Raw genomic sequence first — 23464 nt, 5'->3', positions numbered from 1 at the left:
AATATGCACCCAAAATTCCAACAGTCACGGCAGGAGAGGAAGGAAATGATGGTGCATTTAAAACGGTTCATTTATTATTATTTTGGGATCCATGAACTATAAATTTGTGCTGCATGGGATTCTTGTTCTGCGTTTTTCTTTTTCAAAGTTATAATAGGAGATAATAGCTTGCAGTTTGTCTCATGAAATATCATGGGCATCAATGATGCCATTAAGAGGAAAGGTTTTCTTGTGTAACTCAAGACATTTTATCATCTTCCAGAAGACCAACCCTGTTGATAGGAAATCAGCACAAACATAAAAATGAATGGATAAGTTATGTTGTTGGTGTTTCTACCATCCACAGCTGTGATTTATTTTTCTTTTAAAGACGAGAGAGATTATTTTAAAGGTCATAAATAGACACAACGAGCCAGACAGTGATGCACAGCAGTTAAAGGTCAGATGAGTCATTCAATTTGGATCCTAGGAAATATCTGTAGCTTACACCAGAGGTTCAAGTATGTTTCTTTTAAATTATGGATTAGTTATCAAGTATGAGTGACCCATGGGTAGAAATCAGCATTGAAGCTGGCTGATAAGACATTTTCCTTTGAGCCTTCAGAAGAGAGCAAGAATTTGACTCGGTGGATTTGTGCCAACTCCAACGCTCCACAGGTGCAGAATATTTGTTTTACTCTCCAAATTGAGAAAATGGTACTGTTGTGTCAACTATTTCTTGATATCTAAGGTACTAATAAATCCAGTTATGGATGCAAATATATAGAAACTATTATATTCCTGACCATGCTTCAGTTATGGTTTTGTGTGTTTAGATGGCCTTTCCTTTATGTCCCCTTGCTGGAGATTGAACATTAGCCTATTCAAGGAAAAGAATTTGTTAACGGGAATTGAATTTTCTTGTATAGCAAAACAAGGCCGAAGTATCAGCGTCAACTACTTTGTGGGTCACCAAGAGGGTGTTACTGAGAGCATTCATTACTCCACTTGTTAGATACAGGAAAGAAAAAAATGGAAATTATAAAGTGAGAAGACTGGTGACTTAGAGCAGTGACGTATCTCTTTGAATTGTTCTGATCTAGACAAACATGCTAAAAATGGGGGGAAAACACAGGAAAACAGCTGGTTCATCTAATCAGAAAAAGGGCTAACTCTTCTGTATTAAAGGTAATAAGGATGAGGAGATACATGGCACCATAGGGGTCTTGTAAATTGGGAGTTGAAATGCTACCTTGCACTTCTGTAAAAGATTTCTCTGTAGATAAATTTGAGGTTGATTCTTTTAATCATGGACGCTCGTCAGCTCTGATTGTTTGTTTATAAGACAGGAAAATACCCTGAATAATGTGGAAGTTACCAGCTACTTTTTCTACTTAATGATAGATTTTTCTATTAAGTGTAGATTTTGGCTAAAGACCTGGCTAAAAAGCAAGTAAAGCTGTTCCATTTATAGCATTACACATCCTGACAATGTAAGATTTATCCTCAAGAAGGGATCTTCTCACAATATGTGAATTTCAGTAATCTCATTTACCTGACATGTGATATGGTGCATCAGGAGTTTCCCTTCCCTGGACTAGCGAGAATCTGTTGTCTAAGCAGAATGGAACTGCCTCTTCCATGTAGTCCAGGTGCTTTGGTTTAGACCATCTGTCCATCACTAACAATGAGCAATTACTTTGTAAATTCTGCCTGTACTTGGGTACTCAGTAAGGATGCTGCTTGTTATCTCTTTGATCTAAACTGAAAGCATGTATAGAAACCAGGATAGTACAATGGCATTAAGGATATAAGCAGCAGCCAACCACAAAATTGTACTGCATGCAGATGATGTATGCTATGCAGATGTAAAACAAAAGATTACAGAATCCTAGGTTATATAAATAGCAGCATCGAGTACAAAAACAAAAATGGAATGCTAAACCTATACAATTCATTGGTTAGGCCACTGTTAGGGTATTTTGTCTGGTTTCAGACACCCTACTTTAGGAAGAATTCCAAAGCCATGAAGAGGCTTTGGAAGAAATTTTCTAAAGTGATACCAGGAGTAAAGGTTTTAGTAATGTTGACAGTTTAGAGAAACTAAGGATCTTTTCATTGGAACGGAGAATGTTAAAGGGAGATCTGATAGAGGTGTTTTGATAAGGTAAATAAGGAAAAACTACTTCCACTGGTTGTGAATCTGTAACTAGAGCTAATTTAAGATCACCAACATGGAATGAAGGAAGAGGCTAACAGAATTTAAAAAAAAACACAGGGGTTGTTTGGATATGGAATGCACTACCAGAAACAATGGTGCAATCAGAATCCATAATGGCCCAGAAATTGCTCGGAGTGGCGAACTAACAGTGCTCGCCACTCCATAGATTTATACTAACCCACTGACTTACCACGGTCTTTACTGGGTGCACGTCCTCCAATAGGAAGTGGACAGGAGCCCAACGTTAGCTCCAGCAAAGCTGGGGCCCATGGGAGAAGCAAGCGGATCACACACTCCCCTCGGCCAATCAGATTGTAGCATTTTTGACAAGCCGTGAAGAAGTTCTGCAAGATGTAGTATAAAATCATTTGTAAAAACAGTTATAGACAGTGAAAAAAGAGAAGATAAAAAATAGTTGAATTAAAGATACAGAAGGAAAAAGTTTAAAAAATTTCATGACCTAAAGCTATTAAAATGAAGAGTAATAAGACTCCACATTTTTAAAAGTTAATTTTTTAGTTGTTTGGCAGTCATTAAGACTTATCACACTGTTAAAACTTAGTTTAGACCTGGTATTTTTATGGGTACCTGTTTTGTGGCGATATTAGTTACTTTCCAGCTGGGCAGAAGAGCAAGTTGGCGCTGGTCCATTTGTTCCACTGATTCTAGCCGGTGATATTCCTTTAATTCGAAGCGGTCATATCGCCGGCGAACCAGGAGGAGCAAGTTCCGGATTTTCACATTTCACTGTGCATGTTCGAACGCAGTGAATACTCCTCAATTTTGCCACTATCAATGGTGAGCGCTGTTAAGCTCACCGCTCTTTATTTTTTTAAGTGATTTCTGGGCCAATAGTTTTTGATAAGGAAGTAAATAAATATTTGGAAAAGAAAACTTTAAAAGGGGTACAGTGAAAGGGCAGGGTAATATTGCTAAACAGATACTCACGGTCGGCACAGGCACATTGGGTGAAATGGCCTCTTTTCGTGCTGTAAAAACGCTTTTATGTAATTTCTTACAAATTCTACTTACTTAACTCTCTTTCAATTAAGCTCTCAGTTAACTGAATGAATGGTCAAAGTGTTTTAGTGCTACATTCAATGGTCACAATCAGGGAGCCAGCTAGGTTCCATTAAAACTCTCAACACTGAATCAGAAGCCTCATTCCAGGACTTGAGCATATGATCTAGGGCTAGGTTCACACTTCAGTGAAGTACTGAGGGAGTGCAGCCTTGTTTGTAGGTGCTATCCTTTAGGCTCTGTCTGCGTGATCTGATGGTTCAGGTGGATGCAAGAGATCCCGTGGCATTATTTGAAAAGTAGCAGGGAATTTTCCTGATGTCCTAGTTAAAATTGCTTCCTCAACCACCACCAAAAAGAGAATAGCTGATCATTCATCTCATTGTAGTTTGTGGGATCCTGCTGTGTATAATAAGGCTGTACATTTGCCACCATAACAGTGACTGCACTTCAGAAGTAATCACTGGATGCAAGTGTTTTTGGAACATCCCAAGAGACATAATAAGGCTCTGTATAAATGCAAGTTTTCTTTCTTTCTTGCAGCCACCAGAAGGCACATCTCATGGTCAGACCAGTTACAACTAGACTATAACAATTAGACAATGCACTTACTCGTAATGGGCAGCCCTCAAATATGCACATAACCACCATCCATTGCCAATGGATTGCAGTCATATGTTACTGTACATTTAGGTGTAAAGCACTTTGGGATGGCCCAAGGTGAAAGGCGCTATAAAAATGCAAGTTCTTTCTTTCCTACTTCTTTCCGTACAGTTTACTGTGTAGCTGAATCCATTCTGGTTTGGAAAGTGAACAATTCCATATGGAAGTTTAGATTCGGGAGCAGATGTTGGGTACACAGTTTATGATAGGCAGATCAGTGTATTCATAAAGGACTCATCCCATATTGTAGAGTTGTAATAAATTACACAAAGTTAATCCAAAGGGTGTCTGTTTTCATCATTCTAAGACATTACTCCACTTGACTGAGTTTCCATCTAACAACACAAGTAATAGTAAAACCCTATTTTAACTGCCGTATTGTAGATGACCTTGTCATATTCTCAGACGTTAAAATGCAGAGCTGAATATAAATCAGGTCTAAACTGACTGTCTCTTTTCTTTTCCATTTTGTTAATGAACCAGGATGAAAGTCAGATTAGCAGAAAGTAACAGATGAAAAATATGACAGACATCCAGAATACTGATCATATTTTTATCCTCCAAGAGCACACAATGGACATTTTCTGCTTAAGTAAGCTAATGGATTGGACACAGAGCCTCTGCTCTTCATAGACCCTATTTTGTAGTCCTATTGCAGTGGCTGAAAAATGCACAATGCTCATGCCAACATCACAAGGAATGGACCTCATGGTATCTTGCGAGGTTCACATTATAATATTAGTGGTTCATTCCTTGCGTGATTGCACAGTGCAGAGATTTCAATGCAGCAGCAGAGGGAAACACTCACTGATTCAATAAAGACCTTGGACCAGGAGTCTATCCTGTCTAGATTCCCTATGCTGGGCAGTACTATGACGAGGGCATTCAATGGCCTCATTGCAACACTGTGGTCTGCTCAGAGCAGGTCGGTAATTAGTTGAGAGGTAGGAGAGAGAGTTGGGGTAAAGAGCTCATTCTTGAGATTGGCAGGATGTGATGTGGTGTTCTCCAGGGATCTGTATTGTGGGCCTCAGATTTTCAGCAAAAATATTAATGACTTGGATGAAGGAATAGAAAGTTGGGTATCTAACTTTGCAGATGGCACCAAATTAGGAGGCAAAGCAAGTTGTGTAGATGGAAGCAGGAAGTTACAAAGGGACATAGACAGACTAAATGTGCGGGCAAAATGATGGAAATTGGAAATCTGGAACTCGCTCCCTCAAAAGGCTGTGAATGTTGGGACATAGGAACAGAAGTAAGCCATTTCGCCCCTCAAGCCTGTCCCGCCATTCAATGAGATCATGGCTGATCTGTATCCAAACTCCATCCACCCACCTCGGCTCCATATCCCTCAATACCCTCGGTGAGCAAAAATCTATCAATCTCAGATTTAAAATATTATCAATTGGGCTAGCATCTATAACTTTTTGTGGGAGAGTGTTCCACACTTCTACGACCTTTTGCGTGAAGAAGTGTTTCCTAACTTTTTCCTGAATGGCCTGGCTCTGAATTCAAGGTTATGTCCCCTTGTCCAAGACTCCCCCATCAGTGGAAAAAGTTTCTTTCCATCTACCCCATCAATTCCTTTCAAATCCTAAAAACTTCAATCAAATCACTCCTTAACCTTCTATATTAAAGGGAATACAAGCCTAGTTTATGTAATCTCTCCTCATAATCTAACCCTTAGGGCCCTGATAACATTCTGGTGAATCTGTGCTGCACTTCTTCCAAGGCCAATGTATCCTTTCTAAGATGTAGTGTCCAGAACTGTACACTGTACTCCAGATGGGGTCTAACCAGGGCTTTGTATAGTTGTAGCAAAACTTCTTCCCCTTTATATTCTAGCCCTCTAGTTATAAAGGCTAACATTCCATTAGCCTTTTTGATTATTTTTGTACCTGACTACTACATTTTAGTGATCTGTGTACATGGACCCCTAAATCTCTTTAGACCTCCACTGATCCTGGATTTTCATTATTTAGAAAACTCAGATCTATCCTTTTTGGTCCAAAATGGATGACCTCACACTTACCTGCGTTGAAATCCATCTGCCACTCATTTATTCTATCAATGTCTCTTTATAATTTTATGCTCCAATCTACACTACTTACTACGCGAACAATCTTTGTGTCATCGGCAAACTTGGATATATGGCACTCCATTGTTTTATCTAAGTCATTAATAAATATCGTGAATAGTTGAGGCCCCAGCACAGATCCGTGTGGGACACCACTAATCCTTCCAATTCGAGTACATACCCATTATCCCTACTCTCAGACTTCTACTGCCTAACCAATCCCTGAACCAGGTCAATAATTTGCCTTCAATTCCATGAGCTTTAATTTTAGCTAACAGTCTCTTATGTGAAACCTTTTCAAATGCTTCTGAAGTCCATATATACTACATCCATAGACATTCCCCTGTCTACTACTACTACTTTAGATACTTCCTCAAAAATTCAACTAGCTTTACATATCCATGTTGGCTCTCTCTAATCAGCTCAGATTTCTTTAAGTGCTCAATCACTGTCCTTAACTATAGATTCCAATAACTTCCCCAAAACAGATGTTAGTCTAACAGGTCTATGATTTCCTGGTTTCTCTCTCTCATCTTTCTTAAATAATGGAGTTACATTTGCAATTTTCCAACCAAAAAAGGGACAATTTTGAATCGAGAGCGCCTTGGAAGATTATGACTAAAGCCATTTCAAGGCAGTTCAATAGATTTTTGTTGGGTAAGGGTATTAAGGGATATGGAACAAGGTGGCTAAATGGAGTTGAGATACAGATCAGCCATGATCTAGTTGAATGGTGGAAATTTCTCAAGGGCTGAATTGTCTACTTCTCTCACTCTTTATCCTGATCCACACAAGGTAGGCAATACACGTCAGCATTGTGGCAGACTCTCTGGAGATGGTTGCTACAAAAGCCACTGGGTTAAATTTGATAGATTGGAAGCAATTCTGCCATTAAGAAATTCTGCTTAAGGCACATGGAGAGAAGATGCCAAGGATACAGCTAATGATCCATTGTACTTTCAAAGACAGATGAAAGCACTAATTATTGAAAAGTATTTTATTTGTTCCTTTTAAAACTGTTTTGGTTTATTTTCAGCCTGAAAAAACACATTTGTTTGGAAATCATTTCCACTGATTTTTGATCGAGTTCAGGAAACCCCCTCTCTTGAAAAGTATGCAGCCCACCAGTCTCTTGCCGACAGACTGCCCAAGTTTTAGCTGAAATCCTTGTGGGGAAAAATTGGATCAGGCCTATTAGTGCTCCACGCACTACACCCCCCACCCATCCCCCACGTACCAACAAACTCTTTCAATCAGTACTCAACTCTGCCAATCAGATGCTTCCTCTCACCCTTACACATTACCACTGTTGCAAGCCGCCCACCCACAACTCACAGGCCACGCACACTGGCAGCTATTCAACCATGACAGGCATGTCACCTAGACACACGTCCCGCTTTCTTGCAGAAGGTGGCGCATATCAGGAGGCAGCCAGTGGCAATGGCATTTAGCCCCTCGAGCCTGTTCCACCATTCAATGAGATCATGGTGGACCTGTGATCTAACTCCATATACCCGCCTTGGCCCCATATCGCTTAATAATCTTAGTTCACAGAAATCTATCATACTCAGATTTAGAATTCACAATTGAGCCAGCATCAACTGTCATTTGCAGAAAAGCATTCCAAACTTCTCCCACCCTTTGCGTGTAGAAGTATTTCCTAACTTCACTCTTGCACATCCTGGCTCTAAATGTTAGGCTGTGTCCCCCAGTCCTAAAATTCAAGTATAGGAGACCTACGAAAACAGTTACAAATGTCTTGACAGCCAGAAGCAAAAATCCAGCCACTAACCTATAAATCCTGCATGGTCCCTTCAATTAGCGCTGGTGGGGGTCCTCCAGGCACTCTAAGACACGTTCAGATGCCCAAACAACAGGCACCCTTTGCTTACCTAACTTCATCAAAGTGCTTTCAGCGTTGCCAGTAAACAAAGGTTAATCAGAACCAATCTTTTATGCAGGAAGTATGTGAGGTGTGGCATTCTGGCTCGGTAATGCCCCGAAAGTAGCATGATAATTATATTTGTAAGCAGATTAGTCATACAGAAACACGCAGATTTATTTCTCGATACTGTATCACTCTGGCAGATTAATTTATTTACAAAAACAAAATGCAGGACTAATTTTAATACATATATAGGAGTTATAGGTTTTTACTTGTTGATTAAGTTATATAAGGCTTATATTCAGATACAACAAACTGATGAACTCACCTCTAGGATTTGATGAACTTTGCTGACTATCAATATCTTGTGGCATGTATTTAGTAACATTCACCAAATATATTATTGCCAGGATATTTGGTGAATCTTAACAACGCAAGATATAAATGCACAGAACAGTGAAAATATTTCTCTGATTTGTCACCGAGCTGAAATTTACCATCCAACAGAATGTTATGCTCGGTTTAATATTCTAAAAGGATATTAAGCTTTGCATGCTGATTTACTCAGCCCCACATCCTTTTGAGATACTAAACCATTTGAACTCAGCCAGTTTACCAGTGTTCAATATCCAATAACCATCTGAATCGCATTACCTGCCTCCCAGTGCAACTCTGGAGTTCAGGAATGCTCTAGTCAATAGACATACTTGTGCGCTTCACTCCTGGGTTGTATGCATCCTTAAATATGGCCATTGTCATCCATCTCATTTCACACACACACACACACACACACACACACAGCATGGAGATCAGTTGAGGAAAAAATGGATGTTAGCTTTTTTAAAAATTACCACTCTAGTAAGCCTCATGGGGTATGTGTTTTAATCGAGGAATCAATCAGTTTCTTTTAAATAACTGAACATCCACACTAAAATAGTACAGGAGGAGTTCAGGCAAACACATTAAATTTGCGTATGCCAGCATAATTTCAGGGTCTGGATATACAGAAATATATGTACATGCACACATATCCCCCTAAAGTCTGTTAATTAATTCTGTGCAAACAATTCAATTCTGCTGCTGTGTTTTATTAATACAAGTAGTTTTTGTATTTCAGTTATTACAGCTTGGAGAACTGGCAAATTTTGTTCAAATCAGAGTACATCTGGTACTGGAAAAATGTAAAGCTCCCAGGTGGGAATTGGGCTGGATCGGGACAATGCCCGTTTTACACCTCATTAAAATGCACCCTGAACTTGCCAGGGCTTAAATACCAGCTACAACAAAGTGAGGAAAACAGTACAAAAAAACACACACTTTCTGAAGCATACTCTGCAGTTTATTTGCAGTATTTTGCTCAAACTGTGAAAGTTAAACATGGTGTGCTACAAGCTCTAACCTAAATATTATTCATAGTTGGGAAAAAGACAAATATGTCTAGATCTTTAGATTTAGCATTATTTCATTGCATTACTTAACATTATAAATATATTTTTTTTAAAATCAGGTTGATCAAACAGTTGTATCGTCGCAATCTTTGTCGCAACACCATACTAAACCAATGGTTGCAACATAAAACACTCCAGCTTGTAAACCTTGTTAAATGAAAACATTTCCATTCCTGTCATGCCCAGAAAAACAAGACTGTACAGATTAATGCAAACAATGATACACATTCCTAAGAATGTTGCTGCCATTAGTCTACCAAGTTTTAAGGTGTACCCAATACAACATAACATATACCTTTAAACATCAACTGGTTAGAACACTCCCACATTTTGTGATGATACACAAGACTGAATTCTAGCAAGTCGTGCAACACCACCTTAAAAAAAAACTTAATTTTAAACTATTTTAGTGATCTTTGCTTATAGTAACTATTTAGCCAGCAGTTGAATGGCTGCGAATAGAGCTCTGCGCTTGCACAGAACTCCCCTCTGCATGGCCTAACAGCAACAGCATAATGGCACCATAAATGCACTTCCACTCACACCCCCCACCCGAGTACATCACACAATTAAGATAAATCTTTGATCGAGCCTAATCTATTGTATACAGACATTTAGTTACCTTAAGCACTCAATGAAGATTTCAAACTTTCCACTTGTATCTTCTTGATCTAATAAAGAGATCTGCTTCCTGAAGTACAGTGGATCAACATCATCCTAAAAACCTTTCAGCTCAGTAAGGGTTACTTTTAATTTAAGTTGTCTCAAAGCATTAAAGGCAATTAGCAAAAAACAAAATCCAGATATGTGAGAATGCATAATGAGCACCCTGATGAGAGATCCAAGTCAGCCAGTTCAGATCACATAATTTACCTCCATTAGTTTTGAAACTAATTTTAAAAAATTGAAACTATTAAAGAAATGCCAAGTGCCTGAAAAATAGATGAATTACCTAAAGAGGCAGTCAACTGTAAGGTCTCTTGTCCAATCTACAACATTTTTCCTACACAAGTAAAACTTACATGGTTCATCACACAGCTCTTTTGGTTTTTTTTTAAATGACCTTTGGCAATTTACACAGTGTCTGCCAACACATTTTGAGCAAAGTACTGCAGGTTCCTGGGTGTGGTAGACTTGAACTTTAAACACTTGGTTCACAAAGATATGACGATACTTAAAGGAATACGCCAGGAAAAGGGTCTCTGACAGTAATGAGTTTATCAGACTGCTACTACTATGGGCAACAAATATTGCACCACCGTCCTCTTCTCCAGTCAGTGGAGTGTGATTAAAAAAAAAGCTAATATACACATATAAAAACAAAAATGATTGAATATAAAAGCAGTTTTGGTGAGGGCAATAGAGAACAAAATATAATTGTGTTCTTGGACTAGGGAGGATTAAAAATTACAGTCCCCAAGATTCCCATTCCCAATTACTATCCAATGATCGTTGTAGAAAACTGGGTGCATGAACAGGTTTGGGCTCAGTCCTGATGCTCCTCATGGGCTCACACAAGATGCCAGAGGACTGTTGACATTCACAGTGTCAGCCGTGGCTCAGTGATACCACTCTCAGAAGGTTGTGGATTCAAGTCTCACTCCAGAGATTTGAACACATCATCTAGGCTGACATTCCACCGCAGTACTGAGGGAGTGCTGCACTGTCGGAGGTGCCGTCTTTCGGATGAGATGTTAAACTGAGGTCCCATCTGCCCTCTCAGGTGGATGCAAACGGTCCCATGACACTATTTCAAAGAGTAGGGGAGTTCTCCCCTGTGTCCTGGCCAATATTTATCCCTCAACTAGCATCACTAAAAGCAGATTATCTGGTCATTACCACATTGCTGTTTGTGGGATTTTGCTGTGTGCAAATTGACTGCCAGATTTCCTACATTACAACAGTAACTACACTTCAAAATTACTTCATTGGCTGTAAAGCATTTTGGGACGATCGAAGGTTGTGAAAGACGCTAAATAAATGCAATTCTTTATTTTTCTTTCCTATCCCAGCATATGAGGAACTGGTAGACATGGAGGAAACCCATATCTAAAAACTGTACACCAGAAATAGGGGAATGCATTTGTAAAAGAGACATTTCACTGGCGAATGTGCTACATTTTTATCAAGGAAACCAGTCACTGATCTTGACGCCAAATTTTATTGGAACAAACTGGTTAAGCCAATCACTGAATCTCCTGAGGTGCATAGACTTTAGACTGGTTTACCAATCCCTGAGTAATATCACGTCTCAGTTTGAGTCAAAGTTCGTGTATGTCTCTCATTCCCTCTCGCTGGTTCTCAGATGTTCCTTTAATGACGTAGCTAATTTCTATGTTTTACCTTTTTTAAAGCCAAAGATATACACAGAGATATCAGGCAACATGTCAGAGAAAGAGAGAGGGAAATCACTCCTGTTCCTCCTGGCCCACGAACAGTGCTGGAAAGGCACTTACCTGTTGGATCCAACCGTTCTCGCCTCCCTCCAGCTGCCAGGTTTCCCACGGCCTGGGAAATCCAGCCGCAGGTGTTAATTCTGAAACACAGCTAAAATTTGAGGCAAGCAGCCTCATTAAAATAATTAAATTATAAATTAAGGACCCGCCTCCGGAGAGCAGGTTAGTCGCCCGCTCCCAACCCGCCTCCGTTAAAACTGGAAATGGGCACATTGGAGGCGGGTTTCCCATTTTTGAAATTTTAACCCCGCCCATCCTGGGGAGTTAAAATTAAACAGTGTCTTTTTATAAGATGTGGTTCTTCCTGTTAATTGCAGTCTAGTTATTTGGCACAATTCTTGAGACCTGGAAAAGCCTCTTTTTAAATATGATGATAGCCCCAAAAATCACTCACTAGCTGATCTATGCACAGGAAAACAACACAATCGCCCATGTGCCAGGTCAGGAAAACAAAAAGCACTGCAAAACCAATCATATATACACATATCACTAATAGCAAAAGATGCATTAGCGAGGGGCTCTGAGCTCTTGGGCCATAGAGAAGCAGCAGTAAGAACAAACCGCAATACAAGAACAAGAAGTTTCATTGATACGTCACCTTTAACATAGAAAGCCAAACTAAGGCATTTCACAGAGGTATGAGGAAAAATGGATGCCGGGCCAAAGACGCAGAGAGAGATTAGGAGTTGTGACAGAGAGGTGGGTCTTAAGGATGAGAGGGAGGGAGTCAGTGAGGAAGCTGTAGACAGTGGGACCTAGGCAGCTAAAAGGCATGATCACTATTGATGGGGTGAAGGAGGAAGATGCACAAGAGCTGGAATTAAAGCAGCAGAGTTTGATGGGAGGTGGGGGTGTAGGGCTGGAGGATGATATAGAGAAAGGGAGGAGCAAGGCCATGGAGAGGTTTAAAGATAAGGACAAAAATGTTATATTTCACTTGGGTACTAGGGGCCAATGCAAGTCAACGAGGACAGGATAAGGGGAACATACAATCTGCTAGTGAGCAGGACTTGGTGTGGGATAGGATACAAGCAACAGTTTTGGAGTGTTAAAGACAGGAGAGCATTGGAATATTCACATCTGGAGATCACAAAGGAATGCATGAGGGTTTCAGTCACAGCCAGGCTGAGATAAAGGCAGAGGCAGATAATGTTATGGAGATGGAAGTAGGCAGTCTTTGTGATGGACAGGATATAAGCTCAGAAACTGAACTTGGTTGAACAGGACACCAAGGCTGCAGTCTGGATTCAGCGTGAGGCAGTGATCAGGGAAGGGAAACACGTGGTAAGGAAACAGAGTTCATCACGGGGGCCAAGAACAATGGCTTTGGTCTTCCTAAATGTTTAGCTGGAAGAAGCTAAGACTGATCCAAGACTAAATGTCGAATAAGCAGTTTGACAATACAGAGGTAGTGGATAGGTTCAGATAGATGGTGAGGTAGAGCTGGATGTCAATGATGTAAATATAAAGCTGACCCCATGTTTTCTGATGATGCTACCAAGAGCCAACATGTAGATGTGGAAGACAAAGGGATGAAGGATGGATCCTTGGCAGTCTCCAGAGGTGATGGTGCAGGTTTGAAAAGAGAAGCCATTGCTTGAGATGCTTTGGCTCCAATCAGATAGGCAAGAGTTGAACCTAGTCAAGGCAATAACAAGGGGCTCGATTTTACCGGCGGGTTTCTGTGCGTTTCCAGCGGGGGGGGGGGGGCCCCGAAAATACCGATATCCAGGCACGTGACCGGATCGCACCACGATCCCGCCCACTTCCGGGTTCCCCGATGACGTGCGGGGGTGCGTGCGTAGCCCCCGCTGGTGGGAATCCCGCAGGCAATTAAAGCCAGCGGGATGCCACTTGAGGTTATTTATTTCGCTTGTTCAGGTCATTAACTGATCTGATTAAGGGACTGTGTGTGATTTTGGAGAAACATGGGACTGTTTCACACACTGGGGGAAACAGTCCTAGTTGAACTGGATGTGTTGCAGCCATCAGCCTGTGGCAGCTGCAAAGGTCCATTTGACAGGTGGGGGGGTGGGGGGGGGTGGGGAGACCCTCACCCATTGCAGGAGGCCGCTCTGTCACTTGGGACAAAGTGTGGCCTCCACCACCCCCCTCCTGACGGTCAAAGTCACCAACCTGCACACTCACCCCGGGGTCCGGAGACATGTGCCTACCTTGCGGACCCCCTCAGATGTACATATTGCGGATGGGGGCCGTCGTAGCTGCAGTCATGACCCCCTCAGAGAGCGAACAGCATCACCAGCCTCGCCATCCACGCCGTCCACCTCTGACACGTGGAGCTCCACAACAGAGTGCTGTGACACATCCACCTGTACAGCAGGAGGGAGGGCTAACGCAGAGAGAGACGCATCGCAGAGGGCACTACCCTCGCCACAGGGTCCACAGACCGAGGCGCAGCTCCCCGGACCTCTCCGAGCAGCAGTGCACACGGAGGCGCAGATTCACTCGACATGTAGTCGTGGAGATCTGCAGCCTCTTTCATGCCGAGCTGCTCCTGGCTGGCCCCAGCACCATCTGCTTACCTGTCGCTGCCAAAGTCACCACTGCCCTCCACAACTTCTCCTCCGCATCCTTCCAGGGTGCAGCCGCGTACACCGCCGATGTCTCTCAGTCGTCTGCGCGGAAGAGCCCTGCAAATACACCTGCACCTACTCTGCAGTGACACAATGGGTGGCATCAGTGGTGGGTCCTCATAGTGATACCCAGGAGCGGGCATTATTGCACAGACAGGATTCGCGGAGACATGGCAGTGGTGGTGCCAATATAATGTGTGATGTGAGTTGTTCAGAAATTCAATATAGGTAACACCCATGACAAACCCTCAAACACCCTTGTGCATCCCCTTCATGCTCACGACACGTTTGCCTTACGCTGCCTACTGCACATATGTGATGCATGCCCTGTGGCTGCAGCACAGGTGGTGGCAGGTTGAGCGAGGCTGGCCGTGAGGGAGATGCACGAGAGGGTGCGTATGGGATAGAGCCATGAGATTATATGAGGATTGGGTTGCGTGTTAGTGGTGGGGTGAGTACTCGCGAGGTGAGTAAGTGCAGGTAAGATGAGGATGGGGTTTGAGTGGGTATGAGGGGTGATGTGACAGAGTGGTGTTGGCGGTGCCGAAGGAGATGTGGGGTGGGGGCAGTGTTGTGGCAGACGGAGTGTAGGGGAAAGACTACGTGTTCTCACTGTGGCTGACCTACTGCGGGCATTGGAGCGCCTCCTGCACTGTATGCAGGTGGGCGATATGTTGGTGGTGCAGGTGACCTCCTCTGCCACCTCGAGCCAGGCCTTCTTGGTGGCAGAGGCAGGCCGCTTTCTCCCGCCCGCCGGGAGGAAGATCTCTGTCCTCCGCCTCCTCCTCACCCCATCTGATGATACCTGGGGTGAGGCATCATTAAACTGGGAGCAGCCTTCCCCCTGGGCTGCTCCATGCTGTAATGTGTTCTATTGGTTGCAGCATCTGTCAGTGGAGGACTGCCCCTTTAAGTAGAGAGCCTCCAGCTGACAGATCGTACTGCGCATGCGCAGCCCGCCCGACGCGCAGACCAGCAGCGCGGAGCCCGGAGGAGCAGGTAATTGGATCCCATTAGTGTGTTGCCTGCTACGATCGCTCGGGCAACCCACTAATTTCACCGAGCGTGTTGACCACGCTCCCAAAACCCAACCCGCCGGAAACCCGCAGGCCTGGTAAAATCGGGCCCAAGGAGTCAAATAAGGCAGGAGAGACATTGGAGTGTGATGATATGGCTAACAGTGTCGAAAAGAGGTAAAGGAAAACGAGAAGGAATAATGCACCAGTCACAAGTCACATAGAATGTCAATTTTGGCTTTGGCTAGGGCACAGTGGTGGAAGTCAGATTGGAGGATATAAACAGAGAGTTGCAAGACAGGTAAGCATGAAACTGGGTAGTGACATGTTCAAGGACCTTGCAGAAGAAAGGGAAATTGGAGATGAGGTGGTATTTAGTGAGAACAGATAGTACAACAGTGGGTTCTTTGAGAGAGGTTGGTGATGGTGGCATTGGGAGGGAGAGGGAGATTGCCTGAGGAAAAAGAACCATTCACATCACCTAGCACTGAAGCTAGGAAGAGAAGTTTTGTGGGCATAGGGTTGAGGGAGTAGGAGGAAGGCCTCACACAAGAGATAAACTTGGAAGGGGTGGGGGGACGGGGGACGGGTGTGATGAGAGAAAAACGAGAGATAAAAGGGGGTCCAGGGCTACAGTGGGAAGTGACAAGGTGGGGGGGGGCAGGGAAGGAGGAAAATCAGTAGATGCAGCTGAACAGATGGTCTCTAATTTGATGAAGAAATCCAAGAGCCCTTTACACTTCATTGTAAAGAAAACATCACAGAATCATAGAAAGGTTACAGCGAGGAAGGCGGCCATTCGGCCCATCGAGTCCAGCAAGTCCCACTCCCCCACCCTATCCCCGTAGCCCTGCAAATTTTTTCCTTTCAAGTACTTATCCAGTTCCCTTTTGAAGGCCAAGATTGAATCTGCCTCCACCACCCCCTCGGATGCATTCCAGATCCTGACCACTCAGTGTTTTTCAAAAAAGTTTTTCCTCGTGTCACCTTTGGTTCTTTTGCCAATCACCTTAAATCTATGCCCACTGGTTCTTCACCCTTCCGCCAATGGGAACATCTACTCTGTCTAGACCCTTCATGATTTTGAATACCTCTATCAAATCTCCTCGCAACCTTCTCTGTTCCAAGTAGAACAATCCCAGCTTTTCCAGTCTATCCACGTAAACTAAAGTCCCTGGAATCATTCTAGTAAATCTCTTCTGTACCCTCTCTAAGGCTTTCACATCTTTCCTAAAGTGCTGTACCCAGAACTGGACACAATGGGCTCTATTTTAGCACCCGCTATCGGGTGCATTCCTGGCGGGGGGCTCCGAAAATCGGGGAATCCCGGAGCGGGTCGGGAGCCCGGTTCCAACCCGCCCACTTCCGGGGTCCCCACAGACGCGTCGACGTGGACGTGCAGCCCCCGCATGTGGGACTCCCGCAGGCAATTAAAGCCAGCGGGGTGCCACTTGAGAGTATTTACCTTGCTATTTCAGGTCATTAACAGACCTGATTAAGGGAATATGTCAGGAGGGGTGGGATTTTAGAAACAACTGGGACTGTTTCCCATACAGGGGGAAACACTCCCAGTTGAAATGGATGCCTTGCAGCTGCAAAGGTCCATTTGACAGGTTGGGGGGGGCGGGGGGAGACCCTCACTCATTGCAGGAGGCCACTGTCACTTGGGACAAAGTTTAGCCTCCACCGCCCTCCTCCTGACAATCAAATTCACCAACTTGCACACTTACCCCGGGGCCCAGAGACATGTGTGCGGACTCCCTCAGATGTACATCTTCCGGATGGGGGCCGCCGTAGCTGCAGTCATGACCTCCCTGGAGGGCGAACAGCATCACCAGCCTCGCCGGCCAAGCCGTCCACCTCTGACACGTGGAGCTCCACAACACAGTGCTGTGACACATCCACCTGCACAGCAGGAGGGAGGGCAACCACAGAGAGAGATGCGTCGCAGGGAGCACTACCCTCGCCACAGGGTCCACAGACCGAGGCTCAGCTTCAGGACACCTCTGAGCAGCAGTGCACATGGAGGCTCAGAGTCACTCGACATGTAGTTGTGGACATCTGCAGCCTCCTTCATGCCGAGCTGCTCCCGGCTGGCCCGAGCACCATCTTCTTATCTGTCGCTGTCAAAGTCACCACTGCCCTCAACAACTTCTCCTCCATATCCTTCCAGGGTGCCACCGGGGACATCGCCGACGTCTCTCAGTCATCTTCACAAAAGAGCCCTGCAAATACACCTACATCCACTTTGCAGTGACACAATGGGTGGCATCAGGTGTGGGTCTTCATAGTGATCCTCAGGAGAGGGCATTATTGCACAAACCAGACAAGATTTGAAAAGATGTGGCAGTAGTGGTGCCAATATAATATGTGATGTGAGTTGATCAGAAATTAAATATAAGTAAAAACCATGACAAACCCTCAAACACCCTTGTGCATCCCTTTCATGCTCACAACACGTTTGCCTTACGCTGCCTACTGCACATATGTGATGCATGCCCTGTGGCTGCAGCACAGGTGGTGGCAGGTTGAGTGAGGCTGACTGTGAAAGAGATGCATGAGAGGCTGAGTATGAGATAGAGCCATGAGATTGTATGAGGATTGGGTTGAGTGGTAGTGGCGGGATGAGTACTGGCGAGGTGAGTAAGTGCAGGTAAGATGAGGATGAGGTTTGAGTGGGTGTGAGGAGTAATGTGATAGAGTAGTGTTGGCAGTGCAGAAGGAGATGTGGGGTGGGGATGGTGATGTGGCAGACGGAGTGTAGGGGAATAAGTAAGTGTACTCACTTTGGCTGACCGACTTAGGTCATTGCAGCGCCTCCTGCACTGTATGCAGGTGGGCGATATGTTGGTGCAGCTGGTGACCTCCTCTGCCACCTCGAGCCAGGCCTTCCTGGTGGCAGAGGCAGGCCGCTTCCTCCCGCCTGCCAGAGGGAAGATCTCTGTCCTCCCCCTCCTCCTCACCCCATCTAATGATACCTGGAGTGAGACATCATTAAACCTGGGAGCAGCCTTCCCCCGGGCTGCTCCATGCTGTATTTTTTCCTATTTTTGGCAGCATCTGTCAGTGGAGGACTGCCCCTTTAAATAGAGCTCCTCCAGCTGACAGACCTTACAGCGCATGCACAGTCCGCCAGACGCGCAGATCAGCAGTGGTGAACCCGGAAGACCAGGTAAGTGGATCCAATTAGGCTGCGATCGCGCGCGGGGCAGACTGATTTCGCCGGGCGCGTTACCCACGCACCCAATAGCCCCCCCGCCGCGAACCTGCAGCCCTGGCAATATCGAGCCCAATAATCCAGTTGTGGCCAGTGTTTCATAAAGGTTCAACCTTTACAGCCATCACAACCTAAGATTCAGCTTAAAAATTGAAGACCTAGGAGTGAAGCAGAGATCTGTGTGGGGGAAATTGTTGGAGTTACTGGAAAATGGAATGGGTATGTTTTATAATTTCTTTACTGAACTGTTGAAATTGTGTGTGTATATTACACTTAAAAATATTATTTCCAGGGAGCCACCATGGCTATTGAAAAGTGCTGTACTTTGAATTGTTTTTCAGCGATGTGATTGGTTCCTTTTTTTGTATGAGAGTCTTTTGTGTTGGTGCGTGTTCAAATTTGTGCCAATCGGATTCACTAAAATGCAACCAATTGGAATGCTATGTCAGAAACTTTACACACATTGGTCAGACATGCACTAAGCAAATGGATGATGGATTTACTTTCTCTTCTTTTCATTCAGACATTCAACCATGGGTACCCAACCTGTGGTCCTGGCAATGCAGCCATTAAACCCAATAGCAATCCTATTTGTGCTTATATTTCTTACTTGCTGCTTTGTCCTGTTTTAATTTTGTAGATCTGCAAGTCTGGAATCGACCATTTTGAGCTCCATTCCCTCACTGGTGGATAAATCCTTAATCAGAACACCAAGGTCGGTTGACAGCAGCAATTTGAAGTATGAAAATTAATGGGAACAGGGATATAAATTTATACGTGACCCCCAAGGCTCCATGATAGGCACCTTTATGGCCCATGAAGACACCTTGGACTAAATCACTACCTTCATCATTGCTAGCCTCTTCTGGAGCTGATCAGTTTTTCAAATATTATCAATATTCTCCAGCATCTATCATCACAGCAAGCCAAACATCTGTCAGTCCCACCTATAACAACAACAGACAAGCAGAGTTTCTGGGAAGCAATATGACATTAAGTTAATTGGTGGTGATGGGGTGAAATAGAAATGTAAGAGGATTTTTTTATTGCAACTGTCAAAGTTTCTGACTAATCTACAGTAAGACCCCACCCTGATATTACTACATTTCTTTTGCTCTTTCAAGAGTCCAACTTTTAACCACAGCACCACTAATTAACATCGGAATCTAAAAATACGACTAAATGCAAATTACTCAAGGTTTCCCAAAATTCATTCAAAACCAAATCCACCACATAGGTCTCAAAGCATCTTGGTCACATGACCAACTGCAAAACAGAACCAAACATTCTACAAACCACCAACTTCTGTACTCTTGTCAATATCATGTTTGCCACTTCCAAGTCATCTTCAAATCTTTCAATCACATCCAAGACAGAGGGACATTAAAAGAACAATTTCACAATCGATTGAAGAACCTCCATTATCATTTCCTAGAGATGTAATCTCACCTTTCACAACAGCCATTTGAAATATGGCAAATTCAAATTTCAAAACCATATTATATTTTTAAAAAATGGAAAAGGCAGACAGCTGTACACAATTTAAAATTATGAATGTTTCAGAAATACCAGAATCAAAAGGGGATTATTTGCAATGTTAAAAAAACCCTGAGATCACACAGCAGAAACTTCCAAAACAAGACTGATAAATTCAGCAAAAGAGGACTATCCTTTTGTTTTCAAAATGTTGCACAGCTATACTGCCTTACCTAAATTTTTTTTTCTAAAAACCATGGCCTAGAAATCCGGGCACTAAACAGCCTCCATACCTTCAATATGACGGGCAGGTAATACATGCTAATGATGAGCCGGAATATTGGTAAAGGCCAAAAAATCAGTATGCAGTGCCCATGTATGTCTGAAACAGGTGGTGGGACATTTGCATATGCAAATAAGGGGTCTCAATGCCTGCTTGAGGCCCCCTCTGCAATATTGGTTTACCCCAAGGCAAGCAGCACCAGTTGACTCAGGAAAACCAGGACTACATGCAGCATAACAAGGCAGTCCTTGATGGGATATGTGAAGGATCAAACTGTGGCATGATGTGCTAAAACCTCAGCACCCTGTAATTCCCAATAAACTGCCCATTTAATACCAATGGGGAACAATATTATGTATACTCTTAAATGTATATAGTTCCCCTGAGCAGCAACATGATTTTTTTTTAAACAAGTTCCACAAAATCAAAATTCTTGAATTACTACAATTTCTATATTTTTCCAGAAAATCTGGAACAGAGCCACTTTACAAACAATCAGCACTAGATAAATGGGAAATGGCTGGATAAGATCGGACATCACACAATAATCTCAGTGTCAGAAAGCAATTTTTAAAAATTCTTTTGAAGTAGCCATCTCTGCACTCCGTGGTCTTAAATAGAGTTAACAATTCAGCAAGGTTATATCAGACAGCTCAGTTAAAACTGGATAAACAATTGAATACAGATTAGGCAGAACACCACAACATCACAAACATAATGTCAGTAACAAAAAGTCATTCACATGAAAAATAATTATTGATGGATCTACTCACAAAGCATAAGCAAAAGTTGCTGAAAGCAAAGGAGACACAGCATTAATGGTTCCACCTTGCAGTCTTTTAAATAGACATGGTCAAGTCACATGAGTTTTGGGAAGTACAGTCACTCAAGTATTTTGGTACTAGCCTTCTGCAGCAACTGCCAAGTATTGGCTAATCAGTACAATCTCATATGGATTCTAAGTACTCTACAAACACAGTGCTGAATTTGGACACTAAATTGATTTTCCTTTCTAACTTGTTTATTGAACTGCAGTCAGTGTTGGCAAACCAGGCGGGACCTTTTTTTTATTTTAACATTTTTTTCCCCATCCAGACAGACTGGTTTATAATAGTTTAGATTGGGCAATATACATGGGCAGTAATAGCTGAACACCCATTGCTAACAGGTTAAAAAAAGGTTATTTTTTTAAAAAAAGGTCTTTCATCCTAGAATTGATCTCTCTAATGGTCTCACACGCCCTCCTTTCTGTGTTTGTCCTCCAGCTTTTTTATGTTCCTCATTCACTTCCTTTCTCAACCTATGGCTCTCACGCACTTAGTCTCAGATTTTTTTTGTATGCTTTCTGCAAATCTCTTTCCCAGCTGCCTCTCAAGTAAGTTTCTCTCACACTTTCTGTAAATTTGCCTTTCTCCTTCTCTTCCCATGGAAACCTAGTGCCAGACTTCAGGATATGATCCCCTCAATGTGGCTACAAAGGAGGGACCAAGATCCGGAGTTAAGATCACAGTTTAAAAAAGAGTTGAGACAGGTGGGCCTCAGTCCAGGATGGAGCTCGAGTCTGGGACCTGGGATGGTCTTTAGCTGTTGTTGCATTGGATCCAAAGCCATGGTGCTGGCTGGTATTGAAGTGCTTGGGAATTGCTGCAATGCTAGACGGCAAGAGGAAATACTGACATCTAGGACAGAGTACAAGGTTCAGGTTAGAAGGAAGCAAGATTACAGGGCCCAGAGCTTGTTCTTAGCTTGGGGGTGTAAGAGGGAATGAGGAGGCTAAAGCCAAGATGGGAAGGTAGGGAGAGATTGGGGGCTGCAAATAAATCAGTCTCTGATAACCACTTGATCAAGATGGGAGGAGAGAAATTGGGAGGTCAAGGCTGCGGGCTGCAGCGAGCGCAAGGTGTACACGGGTTAGTCTCTAGTAACCCCCATGTGATCAATAGTCATGTGGTTAGCATTGACCAATCAAATCTGCCAGATGATGGACACAATCTTGTAACTTGGCATACACTTTAGCACATATGCACCCTGTATTGTCATTGCCAGTGCTTACACTCTCAGAGTTGGCCATTGTCAGAAATATCACCAAAGCATCAGGGGCAGCAATTTCTTCCATAGATTCACAGAAATTTTCTTCCTGGAAAAAGTGATTCTGTAATACTGCAAATGTGACCATTTGCTAAGTGGCTGGTAGTACAATGTTACACTTAAAGTGTGTCTCTGGTCAGAAAATCTGTGACTGAAATAAAGGAAATCGGAGTTAACTGCAAAATGTCGATTGTCTCAGATAAGAGTGTACAGAGAGCAAAAATAACAGAATTACTAAGTAAAAGAAAAGGTGATATGATTTCAGCATTGTGTTTGTTTCTCAGAATGTTTAGGATATACAGCTAAAACCAAAATTTATAAAATAACAAAGACACAAAAAAATATAATACTGTGAAGAATCTTTCACCTGTGCAAGCCAACTCCTCTCTTGGGTTTGTTTTTTTCCCCTCTCTGTTCCTTGACCTGGAATGTGTTACCCACGGCTTCGCACACCTGCTCAGGGCCTTCCTTCAGCCTTCTCTTCCCCGTTGTGAACATGTAAATTTTCTGCCCACTCGTGCCAGGTTTTCCATTATTTATACATCCACGAAATGTCCTACCTCAATTTTTTTTTCAAGCCTCAAAGATTTTCATGGGTCGCTTCAGCCTTCCTGCATATTTTCACAGCCCATCCTCATTTTTCTGCTTATTCTCTTTGAGCCTCTTGTGTATTTTCATGGTCCTGTTGGCATCTCTGACATATTCATGGCCTCCAAACCCCACAAATTGGCTTTTTCACTCTCCCTCTGCAAGTGGTTCCAAGTCACATCTTACTTCCACTTTGATCAGTGAGCCCTTTCCCAAGTTCTCAAATCCCAGATCCCACAAGTATTTCCAAGAACCATCAACTCCATCCCTTGCCTCAACCATTGCCTGCCACATGCCATCCCAGCCCCTCCATTCACTCCTAGCCTGAATTCGCAACCATGATTTTTGCCCACAAACAATTTTTCAGGACCACAATAGAATCACAGAAAGGTTACAGCACGGAAGGAGACCATTCGGCCCATCGGGTCCGCGCTAGCTCTATGCAAGAGCAAT

The 23464-nt window shown here is 43.3% G+C and overlaps 1 protein-coding gene across 2 annotated transcripts in view; it reads right to left on the bottom strand.

Annotated features, from left to right (window-relative positions):
- The window catches only part of slco4a1 (solute carrier organic anion transporter family, member 4A1), a 148610-nt gene that overhangs the window by 52543 nt on the left and 72603 nt on the right, over positions 1 to 23464 (bottom strand). The window contains exon 3 of one of the 2 annotated variants that reach the window (XM_068000783.1): positions 2391 to 2544. The exons of the other annotated variant lie outside the window; for it this stretch is intronic. The gene's annotated coding sequence lies outside the window, so the exon portion shown is untranslated. The remainder of the gene's footprint in view (positions 1 to 2390; positions 2545 to 23464) is intronic. 2 annotated transcript variants of the gene reach the window in all.

The sequence above is a fragment of the Heptranchias perlo genome, chromosome 19, assembly GCF_035084215.1.
Source record: "Heptranchias perlo isolate sHepPer1 chromosome 19, sHepPer1.hap1, whole genome shotgun sequence".
Lineage (NCBI taxonomy): Eukaryota > Metazoa > Chordata > Chondrichthyes > Hexanchiformes > Hexanchidae > Heptranchias > Heptranchias perlo.
Note: the sequence above shows the minus strand (reverse complement) of the source record. Positions and strands in the feature narration are given on the sequence as shown.